This window comes from Bombina bombina, chromosome 5 (genome assembly GCF_027579735.1).
Source record: "Bombina bombina isolate aBomBom1 chromosome 5, aBomBom1.pri, whole genome shotgun sequence".
Lineage (NCBI taxonomy): Eukaryota > Metazoa > Chordata > Amphibia > Anura > Bombinatoridae > Bombina > Bombina bombina.
The window spans coordinates 447,831,895-447,850,904 of NC_069503.1; positions in this window are offsets into that span (position 1 = coordinate 447,831,895).

The window sequence follows — 19,010 nt, forward strand, 5'->3', positions numbered from 1 at the left end:
GACTTATAATCTTAATAATAAACAATCTTATTGTAATGTTGACAGCACATGTATTTCATTTTCTATTCTATCTTATTGTAAAAGTGTAACCAAATCAATCTCTGTGTGTAATGCACATATTTTATATGAGGAATATGTTTTTCAAAATATTGTTAAAAAATACTTCTCCTCCCATATATGGCTATAGGTAGTCTGACCATATTTCAACTTGAATAAATGACCCGTTTGATCAATACATGTGTCATTATTGTTATTCCCAAACCATCTAAACATATCTTAAAACATCAATGGCATATGTATTTCTCATGTGTATCTTTTAAATGTTAAAGATATACACCATAGCTATAGTTAAAGGGACAGTCAAGTCCGAAAAGATGAATCATGATTTCGTGACATTCCTAGATATCAATCTAGACACATACTAGTTTCAAAAATATAAATACGTTTCTTAGTGATATGCCAAGCTGTCAACTGAGTCCTTGTATTGGCTGCGTTTTTTCTGCGATCGCGGATGCGCCATGTTGCTTAAGACGTCACCTGCCAGGCTGTCCAATGATTCCTTGTATTGACTGACGTTTTTACGCGATCAAGGATGCACCTTTTATTGGATGGCATTTTTACGCGATCAAGGATGCGCCTTTTTTTTGTTTGCGTTCTTACGTGATCAGGAATGTGCCTTTTATTGGATTGCGTTCTTACGTGATCAAGGAAGCGCCATGTTAATTAAGACATCACATGCAAAGGTAAAAAAAACGTCTGATTGTATTACGTAGTCCCGCAATATTTGTTTGTGCACGTTAAACACGTTTGTGAATGAAGCCAAGTTTAAAAACATTGCGAATATGGATTGTTTGCATCATGTTACATTGTTGAACCATAGCTGATAAAGACCACCACATTCTCTTTTGCTGGATGTCTGGTTGAATAAACGAACGAAAGCAAAATGTTTTCATGCATAAGATATTTCGAGGCAAGTGCAAATCTCTATAGTCCATGTTGTTTAATATGTTTGTCAACAATATGTTCCTTTTTATGTAAAATGACTGTTGTGTTTAATGTTAAAGATATCTAATTCATAAATATGCGTTATTGTGTTAGAATCAAGTAATCAATATGCATTTATCTTTATCATATGCTAAATATATGATGCCGACTTCTTCTAAATGTAATTTCATCGTATATTCTATTAAAGGTTCATTAGACACTCACATTATAAATCAAAACTTTTTATTTTGTCTCTAGTTAAATAGTCCATTGTTTAACAAATACACGTTTCATTTTGCTTCTGTTCAAAGAAAATGTAAGTAATTTTCAGACTCCTCGCCAAGCCTCTGAGTTTCAAGTGAGTACCATCTCCAGCTTTCTCCTGTTTGTGTAAAGGGTCTTTTCATATGTTAATGATGGGGTATTGTCTTGTTTTTTACGGTTGTAATGGGGGTTCATCTATATTTTCAATAGAGATAACCCTATTTTCTTTGAAAGTGTTTAAAGCTTTGTAATATTGATATCAGTATATGTTAATCTTGTTGTTTCTAGTAGTGTCTATTACATACAGTTCTGTTAAAAATATAGTATACTGTCCCTTTAATGCAAATGTTTATTTTTGTATCATGTATGAGTTCCACATTGGTTAATCTCCAAATATATTATTGTTAGCATATTTTCACCCCCCACTCCTAAAAGGACTTTAAACCATATTCATTGTTAAAACAAATGTATTTCTGAAAATAAATGAACACAATAATGTCTCTTTAAGAAAATAGACTTTATTTAACACGTCAATATAAATCTGATTTCAATATTTATTGTTTGAACAAGTACATGTAGATATACCAACAATCTTCAAATATATGTTAGCATATGTAATTTTGTTAAAGGGACAGTTTAGAAAACAAATAATGTTTTGCATTATTCTAAAAGTCAATTTTGTAATATCAATGATATCAAAGGTTTCTCACCAATTAATAATTTGTCTGTGTTTATTTTAATTTGCTAGCTAAACCTATGAGGTTCGTGTGCTCATTTCTTAGAGCTTGAAGAGTGCATGTAATCATTATACAATTTGACCACTAGAGGGCATTTGGATAGCATTTGTATATGTTAAACCTTGTGCTCATACAGCATATTATTTACCATGTATTGATCATTGATATCTAAAATGTTGTTATGTCAGAACAACAAATAAGTGGTCATTTTTCATAGTCATAGATACAAGGGTAAGCACATAAGTCACACGTATTTCTCCATGTTTTGTTGTTTCCAACTTGATAATGCGTAATACAGTGTTTTCTTTGTAATCAATAATTTTCTGACTGTCCCTTTAAGCTGTGTTATTGGCATTCAAACAGTAATATGCCATCATGGATAATTGTAATGGTAATTTTGTTTGCGATTCGGGAAACAGTTTGGACATCACATCACAGAAACCAATCAATATCATGAACAAGGATAGGTATGTGATGATGTGGTTTTCACACACTTATAACCCACACTCTGCAAACAATCTGCCTCCATGGACCCGGTCCCATAGAAATAGATTATATACAGAGTGTGGTCCACAAGTGTATGAAAACCACATCATCACATACCTATCCATTACACATTAAATAAAAAAAAATTAAACATGAAAACAAATACTTACTTTCTCTTCCTTCCCCTCTTCCCACGGGGCTGAGGCTCTGGGAGGGGCAACTGCCGACTCTGACGAGTTCTCCTTGGAGATGTTGTGGGAAGAGTGGAAGGAAGAGTACTGGGACGACCAAGGTGAGGAGGAGAAGATGGCTGAGGAGGAGAAGATGGCTGAGGAGGAGAAGATGGCTGAGGAGGAGAAAATGGCTGAGGAGGAGGAGATGGCTGAGGAGGAGGAGATGGCTGAGGAGGAGGAGATGTCCCGGCAGGAGAAGATGTCCCGGCAGGAGAAGATGGCCCAGCAGCAGGAGGCCCAGCAGCAGGAGGCCCAGCAGCAGGAGGCGGACCAGGAGGCAGACCAGCATGCGCCTCCCAGAAAAAATTAAACATCTCTTGGTGTAGATTAATGATTCTGTTTTGCCCTTCTTCTATTCTATTAAGTATGTTTATTATTTGGTTTTGGCCTTCAATTATTTGGTTTTGTCCTTCAAGAATTCGAGTTCGGCCTTCTATATTTTGTATCCGGGAGTTACGCATCTGGTCTATGTAGTCTAGTAGAACCCGCACCTCCGCTATTTCCTCTTGTTGTGCTTGGCGGGGTACCCGTGCACGGCGGGGTGCCGGTGCACGTTGGGTTGCGGGTCCTTAAGGGGCCTCTGGTTCCGCGGCCTCCTCCTCTGCTTCCGGGGCCTCTTCATCTGCTTCCGTGCCCTCTTCATCACGGGGGGCCTCTTCCCTCCGAAGTGGAAATTCCTCCCCACCACTCTCATCCCGGGGAGATGGAGGAGGCTGTATTTGTTGTGCTGCCTCCTCCCCAGACTCTGTATATTTGAACAAATAAAAAATGTATATATTAGCATATTTCCAAATCAAGCTTTAAATGACTTAGCTTACGATACGATTACAAATGCAGAATCATTAATCCACTTTGAAATCTAACAATCAATACGATTTCCGCATTTTCTAAACCGTGTTTGTGATATCTCTGTTCAATCTGAATGTTTTAGCGTTTGTTTTCAGTCTGTTTAAATGCACACCTAACCTATAGCCTAGATACTGATGTAACCGCAAAGTAATTGTGAATGCGTGTAAATAACGTTATAGCATTAATCTGATCCTTAAAGGGACATGAAACCCAATGTTTTATCTTTCATGATTTAGAAGCATACATTTATAATCAACTTTCTAATGTACTTTTCTTATCTAATTAGCTTCATTCTCTGGATATTCTTTGCTGAAAAGCATATCTAAATATGCTTAGAAGATGCTGATTGTTAGCTGAATATAGCTGCCTCCTGTGATTGGTTCACCGTGTGCATGGCTATTTCTTCATTAAAATATATCTCAAGAATGATTCAAATTAGGTAATATAAGTACATTTGAATGTTTGGTCAAATTGTATTCGCTACCTTAATCATGAAAGTAAAGGTTTGCGTATAGTGTCCCTTGAAATACATTCGTATGTGAATTTATTCTTAAATGAGCTTACCGTCAGATGAGAATGGCAGGTTCCCGGTATCAATTCCTCCGATACCGACTACATCCACCTCGGAGATGCTGGGCCTCAACATTTCCTCCCATCGGCAGTACTCGATTTCCAGGGCAGGGCCGCCACCGGAGCTTCCAGGCTTAACTTTTTCTTGAGATCCATCTTACAGTCCCGGTAGCGATGTTTTATAGAGTCCATATCTCTGTTCCGGCCACCCACTGCATTGACTGCATTCCTTATCTCATGCCAGAGCTTCCTCTTCTCAGTCGGGGTGGTCTTCTGGTGCTGCAGCCTCCTATACCTGGCTATATAGGCCTCTACGAGGGCCTCCTTCTCCTCCATCGAAAACCTCGCCTCCCTAGTCGCCTTGGCCTTCCCCTGTGATGATGCCCTCTGTTTTCCGGACTGTGAAGCCCTACTCTGTCCGCCACTGGGCCCAGCCACTTGTTCATCTTGAACCAAGTGGCTGGGTCCACCCACCGCTTCCACCCCCGCTTCCTGCCCCCCTTCCTGCCCCCCTTCCTGTCCTGTTCCTCTCCCCCTCCCTCTCCTCCACCCTCTACCTCTCCCCTGCCTGCCCTCCATCTGTTCCCTAAACTAAACCCCAAATAATCAAACAAAAAGTGAGTGTGATGAAATGAAAGGGGGTCAAAATAAGAACTAAAAAGACAAAATAAGTGCTGAAAGTGTGAGAGGGATCTAAAAAAACAAAGAGGGTAAGGAGTATTTAAATAAATACAAAGAAGAAGAAGACTAAAAGGAGGATATGTAAACTAAATGTAACTAGGGGATGGGTATGGGATGGGGATGGGGTATGGGATAAGAGTAAATGGGATGAAAGGGAATGGGACTACAGGGAATGGGGTATGGAGTGAAGTATGAGGGGGTATGAGGTATGGAGTGTATGTAGTGTTATTGATAAGTGTATGTATGTATTGAATGTGTTTGCGTGTAAATGTGTTAAGTGTACAGAAAAATCACTCGCTCGCTAACTCACACTACTACTAATTCTCACTAACTCACACTACTACTAATTCTCACTAACTCACACTACTACTAATTCTCAATAACTCACACTACTACTAATTCTCACTAACTCACACTACTACTAATTCTCACTAACTCACACTCCCACTAACTCTCAATAACTCACACTAGCACTAACTCACGCTCCCACTAACTGACTCTCTCACACTACCACTAACTCTCACTAACAACTCCCACTACCACTAACTCCCTCACGCTCCCACTAACTGACTCTCTCCCACTCCCACTAACTCCCACTCCCACTAACTCACTCACGATAACGCTAACAACTGACTCTCTCACACTAACACTAACTCACTGACAATAATGCACAAACTCTCTAATCTTAAACCTCCAATCTCCAAAGACCCACCAGCAACACAGTCAAAGAAGCCATGCTTGTGTGGTGCTTATATACCCTGTGTAAATGTTTAATGATGTACCAATTTCCGTTGTAAATTGTGTTCAGGTGTGCTTTATTAGCAATTAATATTAGTGCAATGTGTATTAGTTGTGTGAATTTGCGCATGCTCATTTGGAGTTAGTATTTGTGGAATGTGTAGAATGCGATGATGTCATAGTGCTCGTTTTCTATAACATTGTCCAATAGTATTCTGTTTAAATGTGAATTTGCGATGGTGTGTTATTAGTGAAGTGTTGTATATGTATGTTTGTCCTAATATATAGTGATATTGAATGCGATTATTTTGCTAGAGTATGTATATTCTTTTTTTCCTTGTTATTTAGCGTATTTCCGCATCTTAAAGTATATGCGTATTCCCTGTATTTAATTTTAATAAAAATCCCCCCGCTTGTGAATGCGTAATGCTTGTGTGCTTTGTTGAGTGATTGTTGTTGTGACATTTGCGGTGTGTTATTGTTGTGCATGATGTGGTATGCGTCATATGACCGAGCTGTGCATATTTCTCGCGAGATCGAGTGTTAGGTGAAAAAAGCTATTTATTTTGCTTTTCAATTGATCTCTATGGGAGACTGTCTAACGCGGGCAGGATTCCGCGTGTGAAATACACGCGTTAGGAGCATCGTTAGATGGTCTTTTTTGAACTCTAAATACCGGAGTCAAACAATGCCGTGCGTTATACATAAACCACGCGTAGCGTTAGCAGCCCATCTACCGCCAAACTCCAAATCTAGCCGATAGAGGGCTGTTTCATCAGGCTATACAGAGTACAAATTAAAATACACTTGCTATATAAAGGGAACCCTTCCAGACTTCCAGATCTGACCTGACTGTCGTTTGATAACAGTGAGCTCTACTGCAAAGTTCCAGCCCGCCCCATCAACACCATTGGGAGCTTTACATTTTTGAGTATATTTCCATCTTTCTCTATCAATATACACTTCTTTGGTGGTATTAGGCCATTGTGGTGTACCCCGTATGTCCTCGGTCTTGGAAAGCATCCTGCAATAACCATACTTAGCCATCCGATGCAGAGAGAGCCACTTTGTGGCCCTCTCTGCATTGGACATCGATGGCCATGCTCGTTGGGTGGGTGGGAGCCAGTGTGTGAGGCGGGTGGGCGCGGCCATCCGTGGATTGCATCATGAAGAGGGGGGCAGGATCGGGGGTGGGATCACCAGGGGCACTCACAGATGTGCGCACATGCACGAGGGCAGTGGGCGGGCGCGTGCATAGGGCGGGAGCAGGTGGGATCACTACACTATGGAATATGTTAAGATGTTAAGTGGGAGAAAGGGGGGTGGGAATTGGGGATTTTAAACATCTAAGGGATCTGGGAGGGGGTGGGTGTTGGTCTTGGAGGGGGAAGCTACACTACAGAAAAATAAAAAAATATAACTGGCAGATGGCAAAAATGTAAAAATAGCCTTGGTCCCAAACGGACAGATAATGAAAAAATGCTGTGGTCATTAAGGGGTTAAAGGGACATAAACCGAACTTTTTCCTTTCATGTTTCAGAAAGAGCATGCAATTTTAAGCAACTTTCTAATTACTCCTATTATGTTCATTGTTTCATTCTCTTGATATCCTTTGTTGAACATCATATCTAGATAGGCTCAGAAGCTAATAATTGGTGGCTGCACATAAATGCTTTGTGTGATTGGCTCACCCTTGTACATTGCTATTTCTTCAACAAAGAATATCTAAAGGATGAAGTAAATTAGATAATATAAGTAAATTGGAATGTTGTTTAAAATTGTTTTTTCTACCTGAATCATGAAAGAAAAAAATTGGGTTTAGTGTCCCTTCAATATTGCTACCAGTTCAGACCTTTTTTTAACAGAAAACGCATCTGTTAAGAACAGGACCCATCTTGCGAAGTGAAGTGGATTCACTGTGACATCCTTTTGAAACTAATACTATTGCATGTACAGTTACTGTATGTGTCATAATCAGTGTGTGTGTATTTTATATATACATATATAATAATAATATAATATATATATTAGGGAGCGAGCAAAAGTCTTAGGTGTGCTAACTTCAGTAATTTGGATATTGCGACCCCACTAACTCCCTCTCCCCATAGACTAGTCTTCTGTGGGGCATGCAAAATAAACCATTTCCTTTTATCCCTCGCACACTAACCCGAAGTTGCGCTAGATCAAAGGTGCTAAGCTGAAGGTGTGTTAGAAATACTTGAAATTCCAAAGTTCACTTAGAAGAAAATGTACAAATAATACAATACACTAAAAAGCACCCCACATAAAAAAGGATATATGGTGTTTAAATTGCGTTCAAATGATGTATCCAAAGATTCAATTCACATAAAAGGGGTTGCTGCCACCAAAATACACGGTTTCTGGAACCGGATCCACTAAAAGATAAAGAAAAGAACAGAGGCAGGGCGCATCCCCTCTAAGTGTAATATGTTTTTAAACAGGCACAAATTTATTAAAATATACAATTTCAAACTCACACATTCAGACCTCAAACATGTGAGGTATGTTGAGGCACTGGGAGAACAACTCTCTGAGTCTCTCAAGGCAAATCTGTAGCAATGTATTTGATACAGCTCACTCGGTCTGGAGGTTATAGATGTTAGTTCCTCACTAATAATATCCAGTAGCAGAGACTCCTATGGTCCCAAAATTGTCCCCAGAAGGGATTAAAAGTGTTCAAAGAACACACCAACAGTTAAATGTTGTGTTCAAAGTTTGTATAAATACAATTACCACCACGCTCAGTCTTCTGAACAGCTGAGGCGCAAGAGAAAAGCCGGCTTGCTTGCGGTTGCGATAGCTGAAACGGCTGACGTGGTGACGTGATGAGGTGGGCGTGGCCTTACGCGTTTCGTAGGGAATCTCCCTACTTCGTCAGAGGCTGCCCACTGTAACCACCAATGCATCTTAAATAGCAGTACCTAAGGGCACCCTATTTTCCGGAACTGCCTGTAGGTATATCTGACACCATATTTGTTAAGGGCAACAGGTGCATATATTTCATATATTTAGCACATAAGAATAATTTAATTAAATCATTATGTCACCCGTTTTTTAAAAGGGATATATGATAAAAAGGTAAACAAATGCATGTCTAGACAGATAAAATAACATACATGTTAAACACAATCGCACCAGTGACAATATCACCAGTCATTACAAATACATTTAAAATTCCAAAGGAGTGCATAATTCATTGTTTTAAAAATCACATTTCATTACACTTCATAAATTAATATTTATAAATAAATAAAACATATGATAATACAAATCACCTTTAAAAACCCTTATGATATACATGAAATGGTAATAATAATTGAGTCACACATATATTTCATAGATATTGCAAAAAATAATAATAATAATAATAATTTAAGTTCGGTTCAATCTAAAATTAAGATTAGAATTAGAATTAAAACATGATTACTGTCCTATTAATTTAATTTCATTTGATTTCAGGGTCAACCCAGTATTTGTAGTATTGAAATACCTTATCTCAGATCTATATGTGAAAATACTTAGTAACATATAGTCTACACTTCATAGTTTGTAATCTATAATTTATATGTAAAAAACTATACCATATTGCGTATACTCCATATATGAATTAGTTGATATGAAATGTGAAATAAAATATAATGTATTATATAAAAGATTCAATGTATATATCCATTAACTAAATTACACCTTACTACAAACTAATGTGAATACATATGTAAGTGTAAATGGTCTAAAATTAGGAATGAATATTTATGACAAGTCGATATGAAAGGGAGGGGGGCACAATAAGATGACATCTTATTCCAAAAGGGACAACTAATATATCGCCACCAGGTAATGGTTTGAAATAAATGATGATAAAATTGCTATTCAATCATCTACTAAAAAGGCCGCTAGATCTATTTCTCGGTTCATCCCACTGGGCTCTAATGTTCCCAGAGTCCTGATCCAATAGGTTTCTCTTCTTCTCAGGGCTATCAATCTGTTGCCTCCTCTTATATCAAGTTTAACTCTCTCAATAGCCTTAACCTGTAAACTACTTGGATCTTTATTGTGGGTTTCAGAAAAATGTGCTATAACCCCATGGGACAGAACACCTTTTTTCATGTTAACAACATGTTCCCTAAAACGGGTTTTTAAACTTCTTTTTGTTCTTCCAATATATACTTTCCCACATGAGCAAGATAAATGATACACTACATGTGTGGTTTTACAATTTAAAGATTCTTTGATTGAATAAGTTTTATCATCCCTTAAAGATTTAAATTCCGTATTTACCTTGTCCCAGTGTAAGCAACTTAGGCAGTTTTTTCTTCCACATTTGAAAAAACCGGAAGCCCGTTTCTGTAACCAGTTCTTACACTTAACTTCTTCTCTTAGTTTACTGGGAGCTAGAATATTTTTCAAATTGTCATTTCTTTTAAAAATGATATGTGGTCTCTCAGTTAAAACTTCTTTTAAAATAGGCTCTTGTAATAAAACTGGCCAATGTCTCTGCTACTGGATATTATTAGTGAGGAACTAACATCTATAACCTCCAGACCGAGTGAGCTGTATCAAATACATTGCTACAGATTTGCCTTGAGAGACTCAGAGAGTTGTTCTCCCAGTGCCTCAACATACCTCACATGTTTGAGGTCTGAATGTGTGAGTTTGAAATTGTATATTTTAATAAATTTGTGCCTGTTTAAAAACATATTACACTTAGAGGGGATGCGCCCTGCCTCTGTTCTTTTCTTTATCTTTTAGAAGAAAATGTACATTTTCTTTTTAAATAGATATTTCTATGTATAAATATGTATATATATATATATATATATATATATATATGTGTGTGTATATAAAAGAACATTTTTATCAAAGTGAAGAACATAGGAATTTCAAGAATTTCTATTAAAAACACATTACAATTGATTAAAAATAGACTTGTGTGCAGCTTAATAATTTGTTTAGTTTCGGACCGTTTTCAGATTTTTTAGAATTTCATTTCCGGATCAATTCAAATTTGGATACATTTGAATGTATTTGTTTCAAATTCATTTGGATTCTAATAAATTCAGATGTATTCGGTTCGGATTTGATGAGTAAATTTGGAAGTTCGGTATGTGTTAGGTGGGATGTGCTGTGTATTAGACTAGTATTATGTACTGTAATATTAGTTGTAACTCATCTGAATCAACATAAGTGCCCTGCACAGAGCTGGCAGAATGATATAACTTAATATACTGTACAAAACTAGTGTAATTGTGATTAGTCCATGGCCATTCGAATGTAACAAATAAATCCGAACTAATTCGGATTTATTCGTTAGTTTCGTTGCTAGAGTAATTCGGAAATTTGAATTGATCCGAAGCTCCAAATTTGACAAATTCGTCCGAATTTTGATTCAGAACGAAACGAAAAGCACATGTCTAATTAAAAATGATGTTGCATGTTTCAAGCTAATCGACTAGGAAGGGATAAAAAGTGTATGTATATGTCTATATATGGAACTCACTGCCTCGCTCCACAAGACTCTCCCCTAATTTTGTAAGCTTCAAGCGCTCCCTAAAGACTCTACTGTTCAGGGATGTAAGCCTAAGAGTCCAGCTGTTTGTAGATCACCTTCTTAAGAGCTGACTACAACAGTGCAACTATTGGCAGGGCCCTCTGCCCATTTGATCCCTATATTTGTTTTGTTGTACTCCCCCTTTGTTTATAGCGCTGCAGAATCTGTTGGCGCTCTACAAATATCCGATAATAATAATAATAATAATAATAATAATAATATATACAGTAAATGTGAATATATGTGTTTATAGGTATGCATGTGTGCAGATACATATTTACACCTGTAAACACGTAAATACACATGTATACATATATATACATAGACACATACATATATTTAAACATATAAATATATATACATTGGAGCACTTTCTGGTCAAAACACCTTATCCCTTTTTAGTCCTTTTAAAACCTTTTTTTTATCAATATTAAACTGATATTTTTAAATAAAAAGTGTATATATGAGTGTAATACTTTATTTGAATATGTTTCCATGTGTTTTGTGAAACTTTTTTAACCCTTATACTTTACGTCAGGTCTCGGGTCACCCTCATTCTTCTAACTTTCAATTTGTGATTTCAGTATTATTTAGCATGGCCGCAATATCTATTGAAAGTAGCTAGAGCTATGTCCTTCACTCTAAACTTTCTGTGGTAAACCTGATTTACCATGGTCTTGAAATATCAAGCTGCAGGCACGGTCCAGCGATACTGCCTTTCACATCCTGTGATATCATTAGTGCGCCACTTGTTATCTAGCCCTCTTTGTATATTGTATATGTATGCATACATATATGTAAGTACTAAACAGATGCCAAGGGTTCACTTAAAAAATATGCAAACTTACTAGTGGAGAGTGCCTTCTTTTAATTAATAGATCGATAGATAGATAGATAGATGATAGATAGATAGATAGATAGATAGATAGATAGATGATAGATAGATAGATAATAGATAGATAGATGATTGATAGATAGATAGATAGATAGATAGATAGATAGATAGATAGATAGATAATACACAACATATGTATGTATAAAATAATTTTTACTTAACTGATCATAATTTTTTTTTTTTTAAAAATCATATTATTTCACTTGCGATGGCCTGTAAGTGTAAAGTTGAAAGTAAATGTCTTATTTAATTATGCTTCTGTCAGATTAATGGACTATGACTCTCTAGTACAGTTTCAAATCCTTATATTGCATAAACAGCAGTGAGCAATGCCTAATAGTATAGAATCACACAGGCATTTTCTGTCACATTTAATAATGTTCTAAACTAAACTTTGCTAAACCCTCTAATGGAAATATTTTATTTTATGTTCTCCTAAATTTGCCTGCTATTTTTAGACAACTAAAATATCAAATAGAAATATATGAATACAAAATTGCTTTCTACACTGAACTTTACCCTTTTTGTTTAAATCACCCATATGCTTGAGAAAGTAAGAAATATTCACATAAGTTCTAGGCAGATGTAAGAAAGTAAGAAAAGTATTTCATCATATGACCAGTGAAAATGTCTAGTACAGACAATTTTATTTTTCATTTTCTTATTATGCTAAAATGTATGAATCCTGAAGACTAATAAAGCTTCAAACATAAATATTGTGCTGTCTTAATTCCAGTTAAATAAAAATTTCTGTGTTATATGAATACAATGCTATCTTCTTAACACAGTAACAATGTGTATTTTAAATTCTACTTTTTCATACCATTCAAGTCTGAAAGTTTTTTGTCAGTTTAAAAAAAATAAAACTCTAAATTTAATAAAGTCAAAAAAGGAACATGAGAAATAACTTTAAAAAAAAACATACTATAAGAAATTCTCACCATGCTAACTCATTGTAGAAATTAGTATAAAGCAGAAGAGCACATTAAAGTGACATTGCAGCCAAAATTGGAATCCACGTATATGCATTTCAGTTTTCAATACAAGGATTTTTGTAATATAGATGTATTAGCAAAAATGTTTCTAATGAAAGCTATAGGTGTTTCAAAGGTGTATTTAAAGTAACAGTCAAGTCCAAAATAAACATTCATGATTCAAATAGGGCATGTAATTTTAAACAACTTTCCAATTTACTTTCTTTTACAAGATACGACGAGTCCATGGATTTCATCCTTACTTGTGGGATATTATCCTCCTGCTAACAGGAAGTGGCAAAGAGCACCACAGTAGAGCTGTATATATAGCGCCTCCCTTCCCCTCCACCCCCAGTCATTCTCTTTGCCTGTGTTATACTAGGAAGAGGTAAAGTGAGGTGTTAGTTAGTTTTAGTTTCTTCAATCAAGAAGTTTTTTTATTTTAAATGGTACCGGTGAGTACTATTTCCCTCAGGGGGATATGGAAGAAGATTTCTGCCCTGAGGTTGATGATCTTAGCAGATGTAACTAAGATCCATGTTGGTTCCCACAAGACTTCTGAAGGTAATACAAGAGACATCTTCAGTGTGGAGAACGGTTTCATGCTACAAGCAGCATTGAGGTATGTGTAGCCCTTTATTTCTCAGGAGACTTGGTATATCAGAACTGGCTGACATTTATTTCCCTGCAAGGGAAGGGGTAAGCAGTAGACCTGTAAAACAAAGGGTATTACTGAGTAACCTATGCATAACTGGGAGATGCAGGAATATGCTTAACATTGTTATTTTTTATAAACAGTTGGGCCACATTTTGAGTTTACTTAAGGGGTTTAATACATCCACATGGCTTATACCCTGAGCCACTTCACCATGCGGTTGTTCAGGCCTATTCAATCATCGGACATGATGGGCGGGGCTTAATTTTGAGCGCTCAGATGCGCACTTTACTCTGGCTGAGAAGGCAGCAGGCATTAGCTCCGGTTGAGCCTAGACTAGTGTTCTGTGAACCGAATTGTTGTAGAGTCATTTTGCAGTACCCTGGGGGCAGGTAGGCACCACAGAGCTGTGGCGAGGTGCAGGGGTTATTTTTGTCAAATCTAACATATTTGTGACTATAAATACCTTTTAGAGGTTAATTTCTCCCCTTACTCTTGGGGTGCAATAATTTTTGGAGCCATTGATTAGGTGTAGTTACTTTTAAAGGGTAAATTCATGTTTTGAAGCAGTTTTGCAAAATTTGTGCACTTTTTTATTTCTTAAAGGCACAGCACACATTTTTCAAAAAATTGTTTTAATCAATAAATAAAGTGTTTAACGACTATTGTGGTTATTACTAGTCTGTTCAACATGTCTGACATTGAGGAATCTCATTGTTCTATGTGTTTAGAAGCCATTGTGGAACCCCCTCTTACATTGTGTACCTCTTGTACTGAAAGGGTCTTACATTGTAAAAAGCATATTTTAGGTAAAGAAAGTGTCCCTAAGGATGATTCTCAATCTGAAGAGAACCAGGATATGCCATGCAATTCTCCCCAAGTGTCACAACCTTTAACGCCCACACAAGCGACGCCAAGTACCTCTAGTGCGTCTAATTCTTTTACTCTGCAGGAGATGGCTGCAGTTATGTCAACTACCCTTACAGTTGTACTATCTAAATTACCAGTGTTACAGAGTAAACACAGTAGGTCAGGTATTAATGTGAATACTGAATCCTCTGATGCTTTATTGGCTTTTTCCGATGTACTGCTCTGAGTTGGGAGACAGGGAATTGCTGTCTGAGGGAGAACTTTCAGACTCAGGAAATGTGTTACCTCAGACAGACTCAGACGTGATGTCCTTTAAATTTAAGCTTGAACACCTCCGCCTGTTACTTCGGGAGGTTTTAGCGACTCTGGATGATTGTGACCCTATTGTGATACCACCAGAGAAATTGTGTAAGATGGACAAATATCTAGAGGTGCCTACTTACACTGATGTTTTTCCGGTTCCTAAAAGAATTTCAGAAATTGTAAAAAAGGAATGAGATAGACCAGGTATACCGTTCTCTCCCCCTCCTAATTTTAAGAAAATGTTTCCCATATCAGACACCATTCGGGACTCGTGGCAAACGGTCCCTAAGGTGGAGGGAGCTATATCTACCCTGGCTAAACGTACAACTATACCTATTGAGGAAAGTTGTGTTTTCAAAGACCCTATGGATAAAAAGTTAGAGGGTCTTCAAAAGAAATTATTTATTCATCAGGGTTTCCTTTTACAACCTAAGGCTTGCATTGTTCCAGTAACTACTGCAGCAGCTTTTTGGTTTGATGCTCTAGAAGAGTCTTTGAAGGTTGAGACTCCATTAGATGACATTTTGGATAGAATTAAGGCTCTCAAGCTAGCTAATTCTTTTATTACTGATGCCGCTTTCAAATTGCTAAATTAGCGGCGAAAAATGCAGGATTTGCCATTCTAGCGCGTAGAGAGTTATGGCTCAAATCTTGGTCTGCTGATGTGTCATCAAAATCTAAGCTTTTAGCTATTCCTTTTAAAGGTAAGACCCTATTCGGGCCTGAATTGAAGGAAATAATTTCTGACATTACTGCAGGTAAAGGCCATGCCCTACCTCAGGATAAGTCTGTTAAGATGAGGGGTAAACAAAATAATTTTCGTTCCTTTCGAAACTTTAAAGGAGGACCCTCTGCTTCCTCTTCCTCCACAAAGCAGCAAGGTAATTTTGCTCAATCTAAGTCAGTCTGGAGACCCAACCAGGCTTGGAATAAAGGTAAACAATCCAAGAAGCCTGCTGATGCTACAAAGTCAGCATGAAGGGGCGGTCCCCGATCCGGGACCGGATCTAGTAGGGAGCAGACTTTTTTTCTTTGCTCAGGCTTGGGCAAGAGATGTTCAGGACCCCTGGGCGCTGGAAATCATGACCCACGGGTATCAACTGGAATTCAAGGATTTTCTCCCAAGAGGGAGATTTCATCTTTCACGATTATCTGTAGACCAGATAAAAAGAGAGGCATTCTAACGCTGTGTAAAAGACCTCTCTACCATGGGAGTAATTTTTCCCATTCCAAAACCGGAACAGGGACAGGGGTTTTAGTCAAATCTTTTCATGGTTCCCAAAAAAGAGGGAACTTTCAGACCCAAAAAGAGAGAACTTTCCGTGTCTAAACAAGTTTCTCAGAGTCCCATCGTTCAAGATGGAGACTATATGAACAATCTTACCAATGATCCAGAAGGGTCAATATATGACTACCGTGGACTTGAAGGATGCTTACCTTCATACCCTATACACAAGAATCATCATCAGTTCCTAAGATTTGCCTTCCTGGACAAATATTATCAGTTCGTGGCTCTTCCCTTCGGGTTGGCCACAGCACCCAGAATCTTCACAAAGGTTCTAGGGTCTCTTCTAACGGTTCTCAAACTGCGGGGCATAGCAGTGGCGCCTTATCTGGATGATATTCTGATTCAGGCATCAACTTATCATTTGACAAAATCTCATACGGACATAGTATTGTCTTTCCTGAGAACTCACGGTTGGAAAGTGAACATAGAAAAGAGTTCACTAGTTCCCCGGACAAGGGTTCTCTTCTTGGGACTCTTATAGATTCGGTAGACATGAAAATATTTCTGACGGAGGTCAGAAAAACAAAGATTCTAAATACTTGCCGAACACTTCAGTCCATTCCTCGGCCATCAGCGGCTGAGTGTATGAAGGTCATTGGATTAATGGTAGCAGCAAAGGACATCATTCCTTTTGCCCGCTTTCATCTCAGACCACTGCAGCTGTGCATGCTCGGACAGTGGAATGGGGACTATGCAAATTTATCTCCTCAGATAAATCTGGATCAAGAGACCAGAGACTCTCTTCTTTGGTGGTTGTCGTCAGATCATCTGTCCCAGGGGACATGTTTCCGCAGACCCTCATGGGTGATAGTGACAACAGACACCAGTCTTCTGGGCTGGGTTGCAGTCTGGAATTCCCTGAAGGCTCAGGGTGTTTGGACTCAAGTGGAGTCTCTACTTCCAATCAATATCCTTGAACTGAGAGCAATATTGAATGCACTTCGGCCAAATTCATCAGATTCCAGTTGGACAACATCACAACTGTGGCATATATCAATCATCAGGGGGGAACGAGGAGTTCCTTAGCGATGATAGAAGTATCCAAGATAATCCAATGAGCAGAGGCCCACTCTTGTTATCTGTCGGCAATTTACATCCCGGGAGTAGAAAACTGGGAAGCGGATTCTCTAAGTCGTCAGAATTTTTATCCAGGGGGGTGGGAACTCCATCCGGAGGTGTTTGCTTCATTGATTCGCCAATGGGGCAGACCGGAACTGGATCTGATGGCATCTCTCAGAATGCCAAGCTTCCACGTTATGGATCCAGGTAGAGGGATCCCCAGGCCAAACTGATAGATGCACTGGCAGTGCCTTGGTCATTCAGCCTAGCTTATGTGTTTCCACCGTTTCCTCTCCTTCCACGCGTGATTGCTCGAATCAAACAGGAGAGAGCTTCAGTAATCCTGATAGCGCCTGCATGGCCATGCAGGACTTGGTATGTGGATTTAGTGGACATGTCCTCTCTGCTTGGAGATTGAACACTTGATTTTATCTAAGCGAGGATACTCTGATTCGGTCATTGATACTTTGATACAGGCCCGAAAGCCTGTCACTAGAAAAATCTATCATAAGATATGGCATAAATATCTTTATTGGTGTGAATCCAAGGGTTACTCATGGAGTAAAGTTAGGATTCCCAGGATTCTGTCTTTTCTCCAAGAAGGATTGGAGAAAGGGTTATCAGCAAGTTCCTTAAAGGGACAAATTTCTGCTTTGTCAATTTTGCTTCATCAACGTTTGGCAGATGTGCCAGATGTCCAGTCTTTTTGTCAGGCTCTAACTAGAATTAAGCCTGTATTTAGACCAATTACTCCTCCATGGAGTTTGAATTTAGTTCTTCAAGTTCTTCAAGGGGTTCCGTTTGAACCCATGCATTCCATAGATATTAAATTGTTATCTTGGAAAGTTCTGTTTTTAGTTGCTATTTCTTCTGCTCTTCTGAGTTTCTGAGCTTTCAGCATTACAATGTGATTCGCCTTATCTTATATTTCATTCTGATAAGGTGGTTTTACGTACCAAACCTGGATTTCTTCCTAAGGTTGTTTCAAATAAGAACATTAATCAGGAAATAGTTGTTCTTTCCTTGTGTCCTAATCCTTCTTCTAAGAAGGAGCGTCTGTTACATAACCTGGACGTGGTCCGTGCCTTGAAGTTTTACTTGCAGGCAACTAAGGATTTCCATCAATCATCTTCATTATTCATTGTTTATTCTGGAAAGCGTAGGGGTCAGAAAGCTACAGCTACCTCTCTTTCTTTTTGGCTGAGGAGTATCATCCGCCTGGCATATGAGACTGCTGGACAGCAGCCTCCTGAAAGAATTACGGCTCATTCTACTAGGGCTGTGGTTTCCCCATGGGCCTTTAAAAATGATGCTTCTGTTGAACAGATTTGTAAGGCTGCGACTTGGTCGTCCCTTCACACTTTTTCCAAATTTTACAAATTTGATACTTTTGCTTCTTCTGAGGCTGTTTTTGGGAGAAAAGTTCTTCAAGCAGTGGTGCCTTCCGTTTAGGTCTCTGTCTTGTCCCTCCCTTTCATCTGTGTCCTGTAGCTTTGGTATTGTATCCCACAAGTAAGGATGAAATCCATGGACTCGTCGTATCTTGTAGAAGAAAAGGAAATTTATGCTTACCTAATAAATTGATTTCTTCTACGATATGACGAGTCCACGGCCCTCCCTGTCATTTTTAAGACATATTATATTTTGTTTTATTTTTACAACTTCAGTCACCTCTGCACCTTTTAGTTTTTCCTTTCTCTTCCTAAACCTTCGGTCGAATGACTGGGGGTGGAGGGGAAGGGAGGAGCTATATATACAGCTCTGCTGTGGTGCTCTTTGCCACTTTCTATTAGCAGGAGGATAATATCCCACAAGTAAGGATGACATTCAAATTCGAATATTACATTTATTAAAC